The sequence below is a fragment of the Oryctolagus cuniculus genome, chromosome 17 (genome assembly GCF_051225735.1).
Source record: "Oryctolagus cuniculus isolate XC-2025 breed Fujian yellow rabbit chromosome 17, ASM5122573v1, whole genome shotgun sequence".
Classification (NCBI taxonomy): domain Eukaryota; kingdom Metazoa; phylum Chordata; class Mammalia; order Lagomorpha; family Leporidae; genus Oryctolagus; species Oryctolagus cuniculus.
The window spans coordinates 10137932-10158421 of NC_142883.1; the positions used below are offsets into that span (position 1 = coordinate 10137932).

Consider the following 20490-nt stretch of genomic DNA (forward strand, 5'->3'; position numbering starts at 1 on the left):
GTAACATGAAGGATTCTGATCAGACTCCATTCTCCTTTGCAATGCCCATGGCATTACATGAGGAAGCGAGGATCAGACAACAGCTTCTATCCTTCTGAAGGTACAGTGAAGTTTCTGTCAAATAATTTGTGAAAATAAGTGAACACCAAGAGAAATCCCTTGTGTTCCTCTAGTATTAATATGAAGGGAATAAGAGTACATATACTAGTCCAGTGCTATGGCCTAGTGTGCTAAGCCTCTGCCTGCGGCACTGGCAACTCATACAGGCACTGGTTCTATCCCAGCTGCTCTTCTATGGCCTAGGAAAGCAGTAGAAGATGGCTCAAGTGCTTGGGCCCCTCTCCACACCCACACGGGAGACCCAGAAGAAGTTCCTGGCTGCTGGCTTCAGATCAGCTAAGTTCCAGCTATTGCGGCCCTTTGGGGAATGCAATACCTTTCTGTCTCTCCCTGTCTCTCTCTGTAACTCTACCTCGCAAATAAATAAAATAATCCTTTTAAAAAAAATAACAGTGTATATACTTTGTAGGTTATTAGGCTTTTTCTTTGTGCTATTCATCTATCTTATGAGAGAAACTACTGATTTAAAATAATGAAGATTATGGGGATAATTAAGCTCCTTTAACCCAAGAGTTTTTGTTCTTAGGGTTTGGTTTGCCTGGTTGTAATTGTAATTTATAAAGCACACTCCATGCAATTATTTAAGACACATGGTGAGCAACATGCTTTTACAGGTCTGTGAGGAGAGCTACTCCAAATAAAATGGAAAGAGGGGTCCCGCCTCATTTAGACAAAGGGTGCATTTTGTCATATTAAGAGAGACTAGGTGAAGCAAATTCTATGCATTTAGATTCTTCCTTAAAAAGACTAGAACATACAATAACTCCAGGCATCACCAGAGCTGAGTCAACTAATTTCAACACTTAATCCTGCAGACAAGGATGGCTCTGGATGTAGGAGATGCACAAATGGATGCGGTCATGAGTTTAAAGTCCTGTTGCTATAAATAGATTTTTTAGCTGAGCCTGGTTTGGGTCTGAAACAGTTGGGTGGCAACCACTTCTTCCATGACTGCAAGGAAGTCTCCCCTCTCCTCCCTCCCACAGCCTCTGCTGCCCTGATCCGTGCTAGGGAAGAGGGTCATGAGTCTGCCCTGTGCTGGCCCACTCCAGCTGCTAAGACATTTCCAACACCTGCAGGTGACTCTGACGACTTCAAGAGCTACCAATATCAGGGGAAAATAATGTGGGTAGGCACATGGCAGAAACAGCACCTATGAATCAAAAGCTCTTAGTCTCAAGCCTCAGCTCTTCCATCTAAGTTATATTAACCAGGCAGTCAACCTTTTTGAAATTCAACTTTTATTATCTATAAAAATGGTAGGAAATTAAAACCCATCTCTCACACTAGTTCTAAAAATGAAATAACCATCAGTTAACCACTAAGAAATGAATACTCAACACTACTACATCTATTATAATCATTTTACAACTGCTAAGTTCCTTGAATTCTTAACCATAGGCCAGACACTGAGCTAAAAGGGTGACAGGTATGCTTTAAAACAACCTATTGTATTAACCTCATCCTACAAGTGAAGAAACCCAAACACCTATAGATTAAGAGGCCAGCCCAAGGCTATACAATTTCACAGCCAGCATGCCTGGCAACCAAATCCAAATCTGATCATTGCCCTGGACTCTCCTGTATTTCTGGAAGTTTCCCAGCTGAAGTGCCTGGTAATTGGTAAGTGGGTCACGGGCATCTGTGGCTGCTTCTGCGAAACAGGAAGCTTCTTTTCAAAAGTTAATCGAATTGTCACTTTCCCCCGTTGTTCTTTGTCCCTGGTTTGCAGGAGGATCTCAGTGGGAGGAGGAGGAAGAGGAATTTACCTTGTGCTCCCCTGTTAACTGAAATGAGCAACTGTTGGGTTTTAGCTATTGGATCTAACCCTTTACAAGAAACACCTAGAAAGCTGGTCTCATGTATTCAACTATCCTACAAAGTAGAGGCCCCCCGCCCCGTCCTGGCTCACAGTTTCACTGTTTTTATGCTGAGGGTGGCTCAAAACCCAGGTTCTTCAATTAGTTCTTTCTTTTCCCTTCACCATTCCGCTGCAGCCAGGAGGCGGATTGTTCTTGCTTCCCCGCACGAAGGAAATCCAGTGTGTTTTGCTACCACCTTGTGGCCAAGTTAAATTTTTCTCTTTCAAGGGCTACAAAACCTGGATTAGAATTTTCCGATTAAAAATTCCTCACCTCAGAGGACCACGTACGCATTCTTTGTATGTACCATAAATTCAAATATATATAATATATACATATATATATACACACACTAGAATGTTCAGTTTCCTTTGAGCTCTGAACGATAGAGATGTCTAAATTCTCAAGTGTGTCCAAAAGGGGTCTTTGCTTGAAACTTCCACAATGTGAGACTATTTCTCTCCAAAGTTTAATATAGAAATTTGATCACTCCCCATATTATCAACATAAATATAACTTTACACAGAACAGGACAGAAGGAGAACTACAACCTGATGATCTGTATTATTTGCTTTATATGAAGATGCTTAACAATTTCAATTTTCAGTTGAGAGAAGAGAGAAGGCAGCATAAGAGAGAAGCCTCGAGTTGTTTTAATTTTACTCATCAGTGCTGGGGACATGTGAGACATCACATGCGCAGCTGAGACACTGACCAAGAAAGGAAAACACAACCCCCCACCCAAAAACACTACCAGGCATATGCATGCTCAAAACATTCATAGAAATTGTTAAGAGAAAATTTGTCGCTCCCCCTCTTCGTGGAGGAGCAACACAGGACCCTGCGCTGTTCTTTCGTCTGCTCGGCCTTCCCCGGGTTTGCTGCTGGTTCTTCCCGGGTTGGCTACTATCCCTTCCACCTCCGTGGAAGGGCAGTTCCCCCTGGCCACATTCCCCACTTCCGCAGGGGAGCGGCACACCGCCGGCCGGCTTTCTCGGGGGCTGCACGGGTTCCCTTAGATGTTCCCCATAGATGTTCCCGGTGCATGCCGTCTCTCTCCTCCTTTATAGTCCTCCTCCGCCAATCCTAACTCGGCTGCCCACACGCCGAGTACGCTGCTCTCCAATCAGGAGCAAGTCCTACAGTTTATTGGTTGAACTGGAGGCAGCTGTGCGGAAGCTGTTTACTTCTCTCCCAGTGCCATATTGTGGGAGAGCAGATGCATAGAATAAGTCTTAATTCGAGTAACTTAGTCTAGTCCGGATTGCTCCCCACAGATCCCCCTTTCTTTTTATTTTTTAGCGTTGATACGCGCCTGTCTTCGGTGTCCCGCGGCACACACTCTGCTCTACTTGCTAGAGTTGCCACAGGCTCTTACAAGTCCTATCAGGCAAACCGAATCCGGGTCCTCTCTTCGCCATTGTGAGGAGGTTTTTAGGCGCTGATGCGTGCCTGTGTTCGGTGCCCTGCAGCGCATGCTCTGCTCTGCCCGCAGGGGCTTACAAAACCTATCAGGCAAACCGAATCCAAGCCTTCTCATTGCCTTTTTGTGGGGGAGACTTATTAGTGTTGGTTCGTGCCTATCTTCGGTGACCTGCAGCTCATACTCTGGTCGAGCTGCTTGCTGGCGCTTACCGCCTTAAATCAGGCAGACCGAATCCAAGCTTAATATTGTTGTATTGTGGGGAAGCCTTACTGATGTTAATTCGTGCCTGTCTTCGGTGACCTGCGGCGCATAAGCTGGTAGCTGCCCGCAGGTGCTCATCGCCTCACTTAATTAGGCAGACCGAATCCAAGCTCTCACATTGCAGTGTTGTAGGGAGGCCTTTTTATTTCTCTATTTCTCTATCTCCGGGCATTCCTATTTCTCCCATTTTACTTCTATCTTCCAGCATTCCTATTTTTCTCACTTTACTTCTAAACTTCTGTTTCTCTTATCCCTGCGGCTTTCCGGCACCTCGCCCCGCCGGCGGGTTCCCGGCTCTGCGCCGCTTCAGCCCGCGCGCCTCTCTCATCTACGCAGCTTCCCGGCTTTGCGCGGCTCGGCTTCGCGCGCTCCGCGGTCTCCACGCTTAACCCTTTCACGTCTAAACCACGGCCTACGCCAGCGTTCCCTATCTATTCACGCCCCGTGCTCTCTCTGCACGCGGCGGCTTCCGCGAGTAACACAGCGTAGCTTGCGTCTCCACCACTAGCATTCAATCCAAGTTCCCCGGGCTAGCCTGGCGAATTCAACCCAGCGTACGTCTCCGCCCCACGATTTGGCTTCCCGTCCTTTGCTCCCCGGGCTAATCAGACGGATCCCAATCTGGCTTACGTCTCAGCTTCTGGTTTCAACTTTTCGCCCCCTATTCCCGGGCTAACTTGAGAACCCCAAAGTGGCTTCCGTTTCCGCCTCGGCCTGCCCCCCGCGGCTTCAATTTCCCTAACATTTTTCTCTACCCGGTATGTTTCCTTAAGTTTTCTTCCAACAATATTCCTCTCATTTCTCCTGGCTTCTCCCCACAGTCCGTATCCGAGTCCAAGCCTCCTCCAGGTTTCACTTTCGCTTTCAATCTCCTAGCTTCCCCGCCATAGTCCGCATCCGAGTCTATGAAAGCTTTCACTTTCGCTTTCAATCCTAACTTCTTTCCCACAGTCCATATCCGAGTCTATGCCTAGGCTTTCAATAGCTTCTTCCAGCACCTTTCTCGTCTGGCTTTCCCCTAGGCTCTTCTAGTCTCTCTCTCCGGTATTTTCCTGCTTCTTCCCGTTTCTTCCCTCCTAAGTTTCGTATCCGTCCTAAGTTTCCTATCCGAGTCACGTTTCTTCCCTCCTAAGTTTTCTATCCGTCCTAGGTTTCCTATCCGAGTCACGGCACCATTATGTCGCTCCCCCTCTTCGTGGAGGAGCAACACAGGACCCTGCGCTGTTCTTTCGTCTGCTCGGCCTTCCCCGGGTTTGCTGCTGGTTCTTCCCGGGTTGGCTACTATCCCTTCCACCTCCGTGGAAGGGCAGTTCCCCCTGGCCACATTCCCCACTTCCGCAGGGGAGCGGCACACCGCCGGCCGGCTTTCTCGGGGGCTGCACGGGTTCCCTTAGATGTTCCCCATAGATGTTCCCGGTGCATGCCGTCTCTCTCCTCCTTTATAGTCCTCCTCCGCCAATCCTAACTCGGCTGCCCACACGCCGAGTACGCTGCTCTCCAATCAGGAGCAAGTCCTACAGTTTATTGGTTGAACTGGAGGCAGCTGTGCGGAAGCTGTTTACTTCTCTCCCAGCGCCATATTGTGGGAGAGCAGATGCATAGAATAAGTCTTAATTCGAGTAACTTAGTCTAGTCCGGATTGCTCCCCACAAAAATTTTCTTGGATAGTTTTAAAGCCAGTTACTTAATTTAAATATCTACAACTTTTCTCCAACTTTTTCTGTGGTTCACTCATATCCATACCATACCATACATTAATTGTAGATCTAAGATTAATAGGGTGTTTCTCAACAAAATGAAAACAAATAGTTTAAGGGAGCATCATTGTGTTCCATGAAACAGTAATGATCAAATGTTTCAGAATGATTTTCTGCTCTTTTGCCAAAATTTCCTCTCCTCTACCTCCATTAACAACATAGTGAACTCTAAGTTTTGGATTGGGGTCAGCACTGTGACACCGGGTTCTAAGCCAAAGTCTGCAGCACTGTCATCTCATATGGGCTGCAGTTCGTGTCTAGGCTGCTCCACTTCAGACCAGCTCCTTGCTAATGCATCTGAGAAAACAGCGGAATATTGCTCATGTACATGGGTGACCTGGATGAAGCTCCTGGCTCCTGGCTTCAGACTAGCCCAGCCCCAGCCATTGCAGCCATTTGGCAAGTAAATCAGAAGAGAGATCTCTGTCTCTTCTGTCTCTGTAACTTCTTCAAATAAACAAATCTTTTTTAAAAAAAGTTTTGATTTGGGACTGGTGCCTTGGTACAGTAGGTTAATCCTCCACTTGTGGCGCCAGCATCCTATATGGGCACCTGTTCTAGTCCCAGCTGCTCCTCTTCCATTCTAGTTCTCTGCTGTGGCCTGGGAAAGCAGTAGAAGATGGCCCAAGTCCTTGGGCCCCTGTACCCGTGTGGGAGACCAGCAGGAAGCACCTGGTTCCTGGCTTCAGATTGGCACAGCTCCGGCTTTTGAGGCCATTTGGGGAGTGAACCATCGGATGGAAGACTTTTCTCTCTGTCTCTCTCTCACTGGCTGTAACTCTACCTGTCAAATAAATAAATAAAAATCTTAAAAATGTTTTGATTTAAGCTGCCATTGGGCAGTAAAAATATTATAAAGTGTATTTGTTAGGGTGTAATAAATCTATATATTAAGTATATACTGTACTAATACAATGGTTCTTCAGAAATTTCATTGAAAATGCACATTGTGGGGCATGGGCTATGGCATAGTGCGCTATAGCCCCCCACTGTGGCACCAGCATTCCATATGGACACCAGCTGCTCCTCTTCTGATCCAGCGCTCTGCCATGGCCTGGGAAAGCAATAGAAGATGGCCCAAGTGTTTGGGCCCCTGAATCCACATGGGAGACCCAGAGGGGGCTCCTGACTCCTGGCTTCAGATCAGCTCAGCTCAGGCCATGTGGCCATCTGGGGAGTGAAACAGCAGATTGAAGACCTCTTTCTTTCTCTCTCTCTCTCTCTCTCCTTCTCTGTAACTCTACCTCTCAAATAAATAAATAAATCTCTTAAAATGCATGTTATGAAAAAATTACTCATGGGTTTCAAAATTTTTGCACCAAGAAAAACTTTCAATTCCATTTTTCATGAACTTCTTGAAGTTCCCACATAGATTTTAATAATATAACCATTATATATAAAGTACATAGTAAATATGTATGATCATTATAACATAGTACCATATAGTATAAAGTATTATATAAAGAATATATGAAGTACATATATTGTACAAAGTATAATATGTTTTAATATTACATACAAATATTCAGTTATTTTAAATATATTTAATATATAGATAGTGCTTAAAAGAGAAAAGTTGCTGTAGATGTTTGAGTGTTAATGTGTTACAATCATTTAATTATCTGGTCTGGATAGGAGATGGGACACATTACTAAAATGCATAATAAATGTGGTACTCTTTTTTAATGTAAATAATATATTTTACCCTTTCACTTAATTGGTTGCAGAATGTTACTGCTCTCCAGAAAATGCGCGTGTAACATACACACACAATTTTGCACTTAATTTTGGGAGCCCATATTCCTTTACAAGCCATCCCTCAGTCCCCATGAAGACAATGGTAACCTTTGTCCAGAGCTGTCCATTCAGCACTGATATGGTTCATTACACTAATGGGAAGAGCACTAGCTCCCGAGGTTGAGGACAAGTAAGGTAACGTTCCAGTTACCGTTGCATGGTGATGGTATATGCAAAGCTAAGTGTCCGAGTGCCACTCTTTGGATGGTATATGTGAATTCAGCATGTTTTGGTGTTAAGGCAATCAAATAGGCCTGTGAAAATGCTGCATACAGATTTTACTCTGTAAATATCTGTAGATATTATTACTGACATTGCTTCTGGTACACCAGTACACACTCATTTTTTAAAAGACTATACCATATCCTCAGTAAATATTTGAAATCAGAATGTCTTACCAAAAAATAATTTTATAATTTGAAATGGATGCAGTTGTCTGATGAAAATTATATTGAGACATTGATTCCATCTCCAAAAAGTTGTTTGTATTGGTTTTTAACCAAAAAAGACATCATTTCTTTGGGGGGAAAGAGAAAAAAAAATTGCCAAATTGGCTGAATTGCTGACAAAGTTCAGGATTATCAACTACCTGACATGAAGTAAACCATAATGTTGGAATACAATGGAAAGAACTAGAGCAGAGCTTTTATGCTGTTCCTTGTTCACAAATCAGACAGTTCCTTCTAAACTGACTAGAAGCCACAGCATAAAACATCATTTCCCCTGCGAATGTTTGCTGACAACCAAAGGATAATGCAAAACTGCACTGTGCTCACTCTTGCAAGGAAAATGGAAATTCATGTCACAGGCCCAAGTGTATTATACATCTGAAAATATTTCCATCTGCTTCCGAAGTTTCCATAAGAGAATACCAGAAAGTCTTTTACGGATTAACAAGAGGGAAAATGGAGAGTTTTCGTGGAGCCTTTCCCAGCCACATCTGCCCACTTTCCCTGCCTGCTCCCCATCTTACATCCCTAGGAAATGTTTCCTATCCTTTAGCTCTTAATGATCCTCTACTCATATGCCAAAGATATTAACACTACATTTTCCATAACTTACTCTGACCACAAGAGACGTCCATTCATTAAATTGGAGACTATGCCAAAGAAACTGCTTGCCTATGTTCATCAGGTCTGGGATGCATATTGGGATGCTAATCACCCCATGCCCCCACCCACCCCCGTTCCCACTGCCCCTGCCTTCCAATTCTCTTGGGCCCCAGATCTTCCAATCCGATGTTAGAAAACATTACATTCCCTGGAAATCACTGTGACAGCTCAAAGGATCTAATCGAGTACAGTGTTCTCCCCTTATCAATAGAGGATAGGGTCCAAAGACCCCCAGTGAACACCTGAAACCTCAGGTAGTACCAAACCCTATATATACCATGAATCTTATGCATATGGACCAATGTTAAGGTTTCATTTCTAAATTAGGCACAGTAAGAGTTTAACAACAGTAAACAAAATAGGACAAATACAACAATATACTTTAATAAAAGTTATGTGAGTGTGGTCTCTTCCAAAATTCCTACTGTCCTGGACTCATTCTTCTTGTGGTGATGTGAGCTACTTGAAGAAATGACGGTGGCTTCTCTTGGCACCTCGGAATTGCCAGTATCACTGCCTCTGCTCCTGGGGGCCATTATCAAGTGGGACAAGGGTTACTTGAGCACAGCAACTCTGACACCACCATGACAATCAATCTGATAACCAAGACAACCTCCATGCGACTAATGGGCAAGTGGTATACACAGTGTGGAAACACTGCACAAAGTGATGATTCACCTCCTGGGCAGGAGGGAGGAGGAGGGCAGGAGATTTCATCATGCTAATCAGAATGTCGGCCGGCTCCGCAGCTCACTAGGCTAATCCTCCGCCTTGCGGCGCCAGCACACCTGGTTCTAGTCCCGGTTGGGGCACTGGATTCTGTCCCAGTTGCCCCTCTTCCAGGCCAGCTCTCTGCTGTGGCCAGGGAGTGCAGTGGAGGATGGCCCAAGTGCTTGGGCCCTGCACCCCATGGGAGACCAGGAGAAGCACCTGGCTCCTGCCTTCGGATCAGCACAGTGCGCCGGCCGCGGCGGCCATTGGAGGGTGAACCAACGGCAAAGGAAGACCTTTCTCTCTCTCTCTCTCTCACTGTCCACTCTGCCTATCAAAAATAAATTAATAAATAAATAAAAATAAATTAATCAGAATGTCATGCAATTTGATAGTTATAAGTTGTATATTTCTGAAATTTTCTCATTGAGTATTTTGAGAAACTAAAATAGAGGAAACTAAAATCACAAATAAAGACTTCTATGTTTTGTTCAGGCATGTATGACTATATTTATGAAGGATAGTAGAATTTTGTCTTGACAGAGCTCTGTGTATGTGTGTCTAGACTATATATATATATAATTTCATATATATAGGAGGAGTATATATATATATATATATTTCATTTTAGTTGAAAGGCAGAAAGGGAAAAAGAGAGAGAGAAATAGTTCATCCCCTGCTTCACTCCCCAAATGTCCACAACAGCCAAGCCTGGGCCAGGACAAAACCAGGAGCCCAGAACTCAGTGTGGATTTCTCATGTTGGGTGGCAGAGACACAACTACTTGAGTTACCATCTGCTGCCTTGCCAGGGTATGCATTAGCAGGAAGCTGGATTGGAATCAGAGCCTGGACTTAAACCAGGTACTCTGGTCTGGGATGCAGGAGTCCCAAGCATTATCTTAACCACTGGAGCAAAACACTCACCCCTGACATCAGTGACTCTTGAAGACTGAATTGTCTCCTTTTTCTCCTTTGGCCTAGGGAGTATAGGCAATTCATGTGCCCTTTAGCCTTGGTTACCAACAAGTAAGCCTCGTTTTTATTGTTTTGATTTGTTTTGTTTTGTTTTTGTATATTCCATCTAAATGGCATGGGTCAATATGCTTCCTATGAGTATCAAGTTTCAAAGGTGGCACAGGGTGACAATTTTGATTTAGACATTTTTAAGGACCTCCTGAGAGTGACAAACAAATGATTTGAGATCTCTTCTTCCTACACTTCTTTACATGTGTTCAGTGTGGGATCACCCATTCCTTCCAGATGGCAAATAGAATGCTTTGCCTCTGCTTTATGCTCAAAATTATAGGCTGTGGCTCCTCATCCCTTGGTGCCCCACATTTCTTTGATTGGACTCACCAACTTCTTTCACCTTAAGACTCAGTCGCAGCCCACCCATTGTGAGTGTGAAACAATAGTGTTGGTAGCCTCTGCAGCTGTGGCTGGCCACTCTCCACCCCAAATGACGGGAGCTGGTTTACAGTCCTGATTCCAGATCTGGCTGTCCTGTTGTCATGACTACCAAATTACGAGGTTCCCTGCATCAGGTCCTAAACTCCACAGTCACCTTGACTGTGATCCTTAAATGAGGTCAGGTACTCTAGACAGCCTACAACTCTCCTGGCTCTTAGGCTGGCCCACTGGTCTTGGTTTCTATTTTTACCTTCTTTTCTGAGCCCTGATCAGGACCCAATACTTTATTCTACTTGACTCCCCTCTAATAAAGCCAGACCCCACCCTAAAGTCTGCCAATTGCTGGTCTCCTTCCATTCCCACCAGGATACAAACTACACATTCAACTAACTCTCCCAATTCCAACCCTCTGGGCTTGCCTTGGCCAATGGTGACCCCATCTAGGGTTTGGTCCTCAATGGCCTATTCTGCTACTCAGGCCCACCCAGAGTACCCACATCCCAGATCCTTAAATTGGCCCTTTTAGAACACTAGTTTCTCTTGAAAACTGGGACTGAAAAACTATTCCCAGGGTCACGATAATCAGGAAATATTTCCTGTGTTTTAATACAAATCTAAAAGATACAAGACAGAAACCAGCCCTTTTTTCTGGCCCCTCCATTTACCAACTCTGTAAACTTGCTTGAAACTCTAGGGCTATCCTTCTCCAGCTCTAAAAAGGGTAGTGCATGGCTTGTGGACATTTTCCAAGATTTAAGTGGAATAATGCTAAATTGTTAATGTTACTATCACTTCAGATGTCTTCTCCTAAAATGAAATATTACCTTTTTATTATATTGAAAGTACATAAAATGGCCATATATCAAAACTTACTATGGACAGTCATTTTTCTACATGGTACTAGGTTAACTAAAATTCATGCATGTCAGAACCATGTTTCATATTTCTATGGAAACTAAGATCATTACCTCACCCCAGTTAGCATGGCTATTATGAAAAACACAAAAATAATAGGTGCTGGCAGACACAGGGAGAAAGGAAAATACTTAAACTCTGCTAGTAGGAATGTAAACTAGTATAGCCACTATGAAAATAAACATAGATCTACCCTATACTCCAACAATACCAGTATTGGGTATATATCCTGTGGGGAGCAACCCGGACTAGACTGAGTTACTGGAATTAAGACTTATTCTATGCATCTGCTCTCCCACAATGTGGCGCTGGGAGAGAAGTAAACAGCTTCCGCACAGCTGCCTCCAGTTCAACCAATTAACTGTAGGACTTGCTCCTGATTGGAGAGCAGCGTGCTCGGCGTGTGGGCGGCCGAGTTGGGATTGGCGGAGGAGGACTATAAAGGAGGAGAGAGACGGCATGCACCAGGAACATCTATGGGGAACATCTAAGGGGAACATCTATCCGAATAACACCTGTGCAGCCCCCGAGAAGAGCCGGCCGGCGGTGTGCCGCTCCCCTGCGGAAGTGGGGAATGCGGCCAGGGGGAACTGCCCTTCCACGGAGGTGGAAGGGATAGTAGCCAACCCGGGAAGAACCAGCAGCAAACCCGGGGAGGGCCGAGCAGACGAAAGAACAGCGCAGGGTCTTGTGTCGCTCCTCCACGAAGAGGGGGAGCGACAATATCCAAAAGAAGTGAAATCAGTATGTCAAAGAAATACCTGTACCACCATGTTTATTATAGCACTATTCACAAAGGCCAAGAAATGAAAACTTCATTGCTTATCAATGGATGAATGGATAAAGAAAAGGTGGTATGTATGTATAATGGAATATCATTCAGCCATAAAAAGTTAAATCTTTTAATTTCAGCAAAATGGATGGAACTTGAGGACATATCTCAAATATAATAAGCTAGACAGAAAGACAGATATTGCATGTTCTCTCTCAAATGTGGAAGCTAACAAAAAAGTCAATTTTAACATAAAATGGTAATACTAGAGGCTGGGAAGAATGGAGAAGTGGAAACACAGAGAGGTTGGTTAATAGGAACGAAAACACAGGCAGTTGGAAGGACTCAGTTCATCCATTCCACAGCATAGTAGGGTGACCAGAGTTCACAGAAACATTTTATATCTTATGAAGAACCAGAGGAGAGGAGTTTCATGGCTCCCAGCAAAGTGAAGATAAGGGAATGGAATGGCTAATGGCCCTAGTATGATCAGGATGTTCTGTGTACATGGGTTGAAATATCACACTGCACACAATATTTACAATTATTACACCTTAGTGAAAAATTTAAAAGTAACATTTCTAAATGAACTGAAAAAATACATTTTTCTTTAAAAATGAACAAAATAAGTCATGTGCAAAATGAAGACTTTGTTGTATATGCTAAAGTTCCAGATTCTTCTCTTTACAATTCTTACTGCCTCTAAATAAGATCAGAGTGTGTGAACTCAAGAGGCTTCCATAGCCTTGGCAGCTCATGACAAGAACCTTGGCTGATTACTGACGTCATAAATAAGAGTGTCAATTGTTAAATCAACAACAGGAGTCACTGTGCACTTACTCCCCATCTAGGATCTCTGTCCTTAATGTGTTGTACTATGTGAATTAACAGTAAAACTACTACTCATACAGTACTTTATACTTTGTGTGTCTGTGTAGGTGCAAACTGTTGAAATCTTTACTTAGTATTTACTAACTTGATCTTCTTTATATAAAGATAACTGAAAATGAATCTTGATGAAGAATGGGATGGGAGAGGGTGCGGGAGATGGGATGGTTGTGGTTGGGAGGGAGGTTGGGGTGGGGGGGAAGCTGCTATAATCCAAAAGTTGTACTTTGGAAAATTATATTTATTTAATAAAAGTTAAAAAAACAATTCTCACTGCCTTTCATTTATACATCTATACATTTATAACAGCTCTTACCATTTTCTCCTTTCTTAAGTAGGAAACTGAAGCTTACAATGTATAATAAACATATCCTAGGACCCAAGAGCTAGTAGTCAATAGAGCTGAGATTCAAAGACAGGCCTGGAGGACATCAAATATCTTGGGCTTTCCACTGACAGGTGAGTGAGCTCTGAGAACAGCAGCAACCATGGTTTCCAGAATCTCAAAACAGCATGGAATAGTTTCACAAGCACTTGATAAATGATAAGTTTTATATCTGAAATTATTTTTTTCTTCAGTATTCAAAGCATATCCTAGCATGTATGGTATTTTACTATTTGTGGTTAAATGAAATCAGCACATGAAACAGTTATCTGTACCTCCATGTTTATATTAACTCAATTCAATAGCTATGATATGGAATCAACCCAGATGTCCATAAACTGGTGGCTGGATAAAGAACATGTGGTACACATACATGATGGAATAGTGCTCAGTCATAACAAAGGATGAAATCCTGCCTTTTGCAACAAAATGGATGAAACTGGAGATCATGCTTAGTGAAATGAGGCATACCCCAAAAGACAAATATCACATTTTGACTTATAGCTAATATATAAGATATAAAAAAATGCAATGAATGTGACTGAAATTGACATCTTGAGATATGATTGTTTTTTGTAGCCCTTACCTGTACTCCTGGCAAACAGTGGTCTTTCTAGATTCTACTTGTTGAATTCTTTATTAGTGGAGGATTAATCACACGATATAAAGTAAATTGAAAACATGTTATTGTGGCCGGCGCCGCAGCTCAATAGGCTAATCCTCCACCTGCGGAGCCAGCACACTGGGTTCTAGTCCTGGTCGGGGTGCTGGATTCTGTCCCGGTTGCTCCTCTTCCAGTCTAGCTCTCTGCTGTGGCCCAGGAGTGCAGTGGAGGATGGCCCAAGTGCTTGGGCCCTGCACCCACGTGGAGACCAGAAGAAGCACCTGACTCCTGGCTTCGGATCAGCGCAGTGTGCAGGTTGCAGCACGCCGGCTGCAGCGGCCATTGAGGGGTGAACCAATGGAAAAGGAAGACCTTTCTCTCTGTCTCTCTCTGTCTACTCTGCCTGTCAAAAAGAAAAAAAAATGTATTGTAAAAATTAAAAGGAGAAAAGGAAAAAAAGAGGAGGTAGGGAGAAGAAAGGAAGGGAAGTATCATTATGGGTTTAAATTATGTATGGAATACATGAAATCTATTCTAAGTAAATAACTTTTTAAATCAGCACATATTGTTTGCCCTTTTTTCTGATGTATCGAATTTTAATCTTAATGTTATGAAAAGTTTTCCAGTATATATTGGATTTGCTATTTCAAAACTAGTTGTCACTGTTTTAATTTCATAAAATTGGGTTTGCAGAAGTCAAACGTTGCCTTTGTCACTTACATGAGTAGGTTAACAGAGTTTATAGTCTAGTATAGAAAATGAAAAATAGAAATATGTGTTTGTGACATAGACATCTGGCTCAAGTGTACCATCCTGCACATTCAGCCAACAAAAGCCAAGTGCTACTGTGATGCACTGGGTTAGAGGTTCTAAAATTCCTTTAGACTTGAAATTGCTTCAGTGTCTTTCCTTTGTATATGTAGTTATTTAATTATGTTTATTGAAGCCAAATTTGGCAGAGGATAATATCAGAAAAAACTTAGTGATTATGATGTGATGTGGCAGACACTAAGCTAAGTACTTACATTTACAGGCTTTTTTTTTTTTTGACTGACAGAGTAGACAGAAAGAGAGAAAGGTCTTCCTTTTTTCTGTTGGTTCACCTCCCCCAATGGCCACTGCGGCCAGCACACCACGCTAATCCAAAGCCAGGAGCCAGGTGCTTCTCCTGGTCTCCCATGCGGGTGCAGGGCCCAAGCACTTGGGCCATCCTCCACTGCACTCCCTGGCCACAGCAGAGAGCTGGCCTGGAAGAGGAGCAACCGGGACAGAATCCGGCACCCCAACTGGGACTAGAACCCAGGTGGAGGATTAGCCTATTGAGCCACAGCGCTGGCCTACAGGCATTTTTTAATTTAATTCTCACAAGCACTCTAAAGTGATCTTTTTTACCATCTCTATTTTGAGGGGTAGTAAATAGAGGCACAGAGAATTAAAGGTATATATCCAAGGTCACACAGCCAGTAGGTGATGGAGCCAGAATTCTAACCAGCCCACATGGCTCTAGATTGGAGTCCTTTTCCTTATTTCCGTACTAACTCAACAAGGACAGCATTGCTAGGACAAGACATGAAGTAAAAGGATTCAGGCATAAAGGGACAAACACAAAGTGTTCTCACTCTCATGCAGAAGCTAAAATGTTCTTCATTTCACAGGAGTAAAGTGTAGAATAGTGGATACCAGAGGCTGGGAAGGGTGACGGGGAGAGGGTTACTAGGAGGATGATAGGTACTAAGATGTAGTTACAACAGAAGAATATGTTTAAGTGTTCTGCAGCACAGTAGGGTCACTACAGCTGATAACAATTTTTGATGTGTTATAAAGGACCAGAAAGAGGAGTTCAAAGATTCCCAGTGCAAACATGACGCTTAAGATGGAAATGCTAATTATTCTGATTGTGACCATTATGCATCCTATACATGTATCAAATTATCACACTGTACCTCATATATATGTAAACTATTATATGTCAATAAAAATGTTTTGGTGGAGAACCTCCATCCTCTCCATGCCTCCTTAGTCCACTTCCTTAAATAGTTTTTTCAAATGGCATTTAGAATGAGTTGATATTGGTTTGAATATTTAGTTTTATTGTTTTTCCTCTCCTATGCCTCTAAGCTAAAATGTAAATTCCATGACAAGAAGGACTTCTTCTTTGATCATTCCTTTATTCTCAGTGCTAACATGGCATGCAGTAAAGCTCCACAAAAAAAAAAAAAAATCATTGAATGGAAAAAAATTAACCAACACAAGCTCCATTTCGTGCTCAGTTATTTAAAATCAACTTCACTGTTTTCAAGTAGTTCACCACCCTTTTGATTAGCATTATCAAGTTATGTTTCAACTTACATTATCCTGCAATTGTATGTCATCAATCATGGGTAGTTTTGCACAGGAAACCTAATTTTCAGGTAAGCTACAATAAAACTTGCAGGCTCCTTTATTTCTTAGACATTACTTGCACAAATGAAGAGAATTACTATTCTTTGTTATTGGCAAAAAGACATTAGCACTTGCCTTAGGCTTGCGGTTGGAAACCAACCTAATCTATTCTTCTTTATGAGTTTAGAGAATTGGATGCCCTGGCAAATCAGTATTTATGTTCGTTCATCTCCAACGATGACTCATTTGATTCCAGTGAACGGGTCCCAAAAGCCAATCAACTCTAGGAAAGGATGACCTGTCTAGTGATCACTATCTGAGTAATGAGACTAATTTCGCCACTTGATGGTGGAAGCTGTGAATCTTTCAGAAGTTTCCTGCAGCACACGGTGTCACTGGCTTGATTTTCCTGGCTGCCAAAGGGGATAAGCTAGAGAGATGGCAGCTCCTGGTAAACAGTTCTGCAGTTGTTGAAAAGGTCAAGTGGTTTAGCAAGTTCTTGTCTGAGAACAAGTCTTTGCCTCCCAGCACATAGGGTCATCCTGGATCATAGGATAACTGACTGCTCGGAGCCCAGATGACAGCTTGTAGGCAAAGGGCAGTGGGTTCTTGGGCTGCTCCTCATCATTCCTGGCAGGACAGAGCTACCATTTGCCAAGGAAGCTTCAGACAAGACTACCAGTGCAACGAATGACACAGACCCAAGGTGGGGCATGCTGAGTCCAGACAATATCAGGAAATCCCTGAATTTGGAAAGAGTGCAAGCAGTACTCTTGTGGTTGACTCTCTGAGCTTCATGGTCACCCTCTCCTGGACCACCTTTACTATGAAGCCCACCCAGTGGTCTGCAGCCCTAAAACAGCATTCAACTTCACTTAGACTACAGGTTGAGTGCTCACCACACCAACTGCAAATTCTGACCTTGACAATTATTGGCATCAGAATCATTGGACTATATTGTTGTTTTTAATTGGCAAACTGTGATAGCTGCATATTTCATAAATATAACAATGTCAACAAGTGGCATTACATTTAGAAGGGGGAAAAAGGCAATCTTCCACTTGTTAGGGGCAGACTTTATTTTCCCGTCCCTATGCTCAATCCTTTTCCTTCAAGAACTTCTTCTGAATAATTTCTTCCTCTGTGGATATTTCTCAAAGACATTCCTGATGTTCTATTTGACTCAGGGCATTTACCTTTAGGGCCATCAGGACATCACTGAGTTGGTAGATTCCAGCACTGCACATTTCCAAATCTGATTTCTGGATAAGCCTGGTGTCTTAGTTTAAAGCCAAGACCTGGAGAAGAATGAGTACTGTAGACTGGAAGGAGAGAGCTATGTGGAGATGAGCAAATCAAACTATTGCTGATGTTAAATCAGGAAAGTGATTAAGATCTTCTAGCTATTTAATACTTTTTCAACATAGACTAGTATACAAAAATCGTAAGAATATTAATCAAAATCCAAAAAAAATCAAAACTTCCACCAACAGTGAGACAGGTAAATATAAAATTAAGACATTTAAGCATAAATTACAATATAAGGTAGCCAATAAACTGCTAATGCTATGTGTATTAATTGACTTGATAAAGTGCCCATATATATATAACTTGGAAAGCAAGGCAGGTAAAAATAGCATAATCCCATTAAGTTATCCCTTTAGCATGCGTGCGTGTGTGTGTGTGTGTGTGTTTTAATGGGAAAAAAAAAAAAAAGGTATGAAGAAACAGATTTTTTTCCCCACTTGCAAGGCAGTGAGACACAGAGAGAAAAAGAAAGAGAAAGAGACCAGGAGGGCAGAGAGAGAAAGCAGGTGTGCACTCACATCTGTGGTTCATTCCTTTAATGCCCAAAAGAGCCAGGACAGGCACAGGCCAAAGCCAGGAGCCAAGAACTCAATCCAGGTCCCCAAGGTGGGTGATAGAAACCCAAGTATTTAAACCATCACCCCGCCTCCCAGGGTGCACATTAGCAGGAAGCTGGTGTCAGAAGTACAGCTAGCACTCAGATCCCAGGACTCTGAAGAGGGATGTGGGCATTTTAACTGGCAACTTAAACACTAAGCCAAACACTCATCCAAAAGATATTTTTAAATGCATGAACAATTAACTCAGAATTGTTTTTAATGCTTTTTTTTTTTGCATGTATTCTCTAAGTTTTCACAGAATCTATTAGTTTTTAAAACACAAAATAAAGCTACTTCCATTTTAGGGGAAAACACCTACTCAGCAAGTATTTATGAGCCATGACCATCTGGGTTGGTGGAGAAGAACAGACAGGGGTTCTGTGAGTCATTCATATCAATATTTAATTTTCTCCTATGTCATTTTAATTCCAACTATGGCTTAAGGTTTTCAGGCAGAAAAGGATCCCTTGCCTTCTACAGGAAAATGTCGACATTTTTATCAAAGTGCCTTCCTGCATGAAATTATGGGTGATGATTAAATATTAACTAATTTCAACATTGATTTTAATTCATTATTTCAACTGCCTCTTGACTACCAATTTAGGGAAGGGGGAATAAGACCAATTTTCAATGTTTGCTAGTGTATTCTAATAATATTGGGCTAACCAAGTAGGGTAATTGATTTTCGAGGATGTCCCCCACCATGAAGCACCCTTGTCAGTTTCCACAGTGGACCTTAGGCTGTGTGATTAATTCACAGCTGATTCTGGAGACATTCTACTTCCATGGAAAAAAAATCTGACACTTTGAGACAGCCAGCCAGTGATTAGTCCCAGATAACCACACAGAGGCTACATGGAAAGAGAATACCCAAGTGGCCCCATGATATCCCAACTGTTGAGGAGGTGAATTTGGGAAGATGATGTTTATCAAGTTCCCACACCTTTTGTCCATGCCCCCTTATCTCTGTCCTCCCATATGTCTGTCTCTCTATGGTAACTAGTGTCATGGTAACTGACAGGCCTACCTGCATGGCTAGCTGCCCACAAGTGTTTTATGTAAGTTTGGCTCTGGTCCACTTTTGTCTGTAAACCCATATAAGTAACAGGGATATGTCTAGGTGCTGCTGCTTGTGAATAGATGTGGACATGGGCACGGCAGTGTGTGGATGTCTGGATTTGTGGCTGTATGAGGCTATTGGTAGGTGTGGCCATACGTGGCTCTGTGTGTGTGTCTCACTACTGCCAAGGACATAAAGACAGACATCTCCTGTAGCCCACTGTCGTTAGGGGCAAGTGTCTATTCCTCATGTACTTCCTCCTGTTACTGTGACTAAATCATATATAAACCCACAAATGACTCCGAGTTGTCCTCTGACCTACTGGAATCTGGATCTGCTTGTCCTCGGCCCCAAGCCCTGGGCATACACCAGCCATCCCTGTGCAGCCACAAAATGTGAACAAAAAAGCCACCCATGACTCACCCCCACCACTGCATGAGAAATGCTGAGACTGACGGGCTGAGCCCAGTCAACCTGCAGATTGTCAGAAATAGTAATAAATGGTTGTGCTAAGTTACTAAGTTTTGGGGTTTGCTATGATTCAGTGAATAACCAAAGCACCAAGACACACTGCCCAAATGCTTTTCTGATTAACCCATTGCCTTTCTCTATTTTCTATCTTAATTAACAGCTTCCTACAAACTCTTGCATAAGCAGGGAGTCATTTTGATCAGGCATATTAGTATCAGTATTAGGAGAGAAGAGGAAAGAGAGAAAGCATTATACTCATCAAATGAAATGTACCATAAGATTTGATGTTATCTTAAAGTATGAAGACGAAGAATGGCTGTAGAGAAATGGGTAAAAGAACCTTTACCTATAACTCACCATCTTAATCATGTTTGTTTATGCCCTCCCTCCCCCACATACTTTCACCATTTGTAGAAACTTAAAATTCCTAGTGTTAAGAGAGACCTATACTTACGAAAGATGAAGGCTAAAAACTTTCATAACACAGTCCAGAGGGATGAGGACTTCAAAGGTGGTAGCATGGAGCCCACTGTTACTGGAAAATCATTTGGATGATGTTTGCAAAAGTGCAGAGACGTCTTCACTGCAAAACTACGGTGAATCCTTCACTTGGGATCCTAATCCCTGAAATGATGTAAATCGGGTGCT

At 42.7% G+C, this 20490-nt stretch overlaps 1 long non-coding RNA gene across 6 annotated transcripts in view; it reads right to left on the minus strand.

Moving 5' to 3' along the window:
- The window catches only part of LOC138846027 (uncharacterized), a 58234-nt gene extending 37800 nt beyond the window's left edge, over positions 1–20434 (minus strand). For 3 of the 6 annotated variants that reach the window (XR_016223498.1, XR_016223500.1, XR_016223496.1), the window contains exons 1-2: positions 20297–20434; positions 17601–17702 (exon numbers count right to left, since the gene is read on the minus strand). This is a non-coding gene — a long non-coding RNA (uncharacterized LOC138846027). Of the gene's footprint in view, positions 1–8725; positions 8861–14288; positions 14426–17600; positions 17703–20296 lie in introns of those variants that run through there. The other 3 variants (XR_016223499.1, XR_016223497.1, XR_016223501.1) reach the window with 3 other exon arrangements.
- Between the last annotated feature and the right edge of the window lie 56 nt (positions 20435–20490).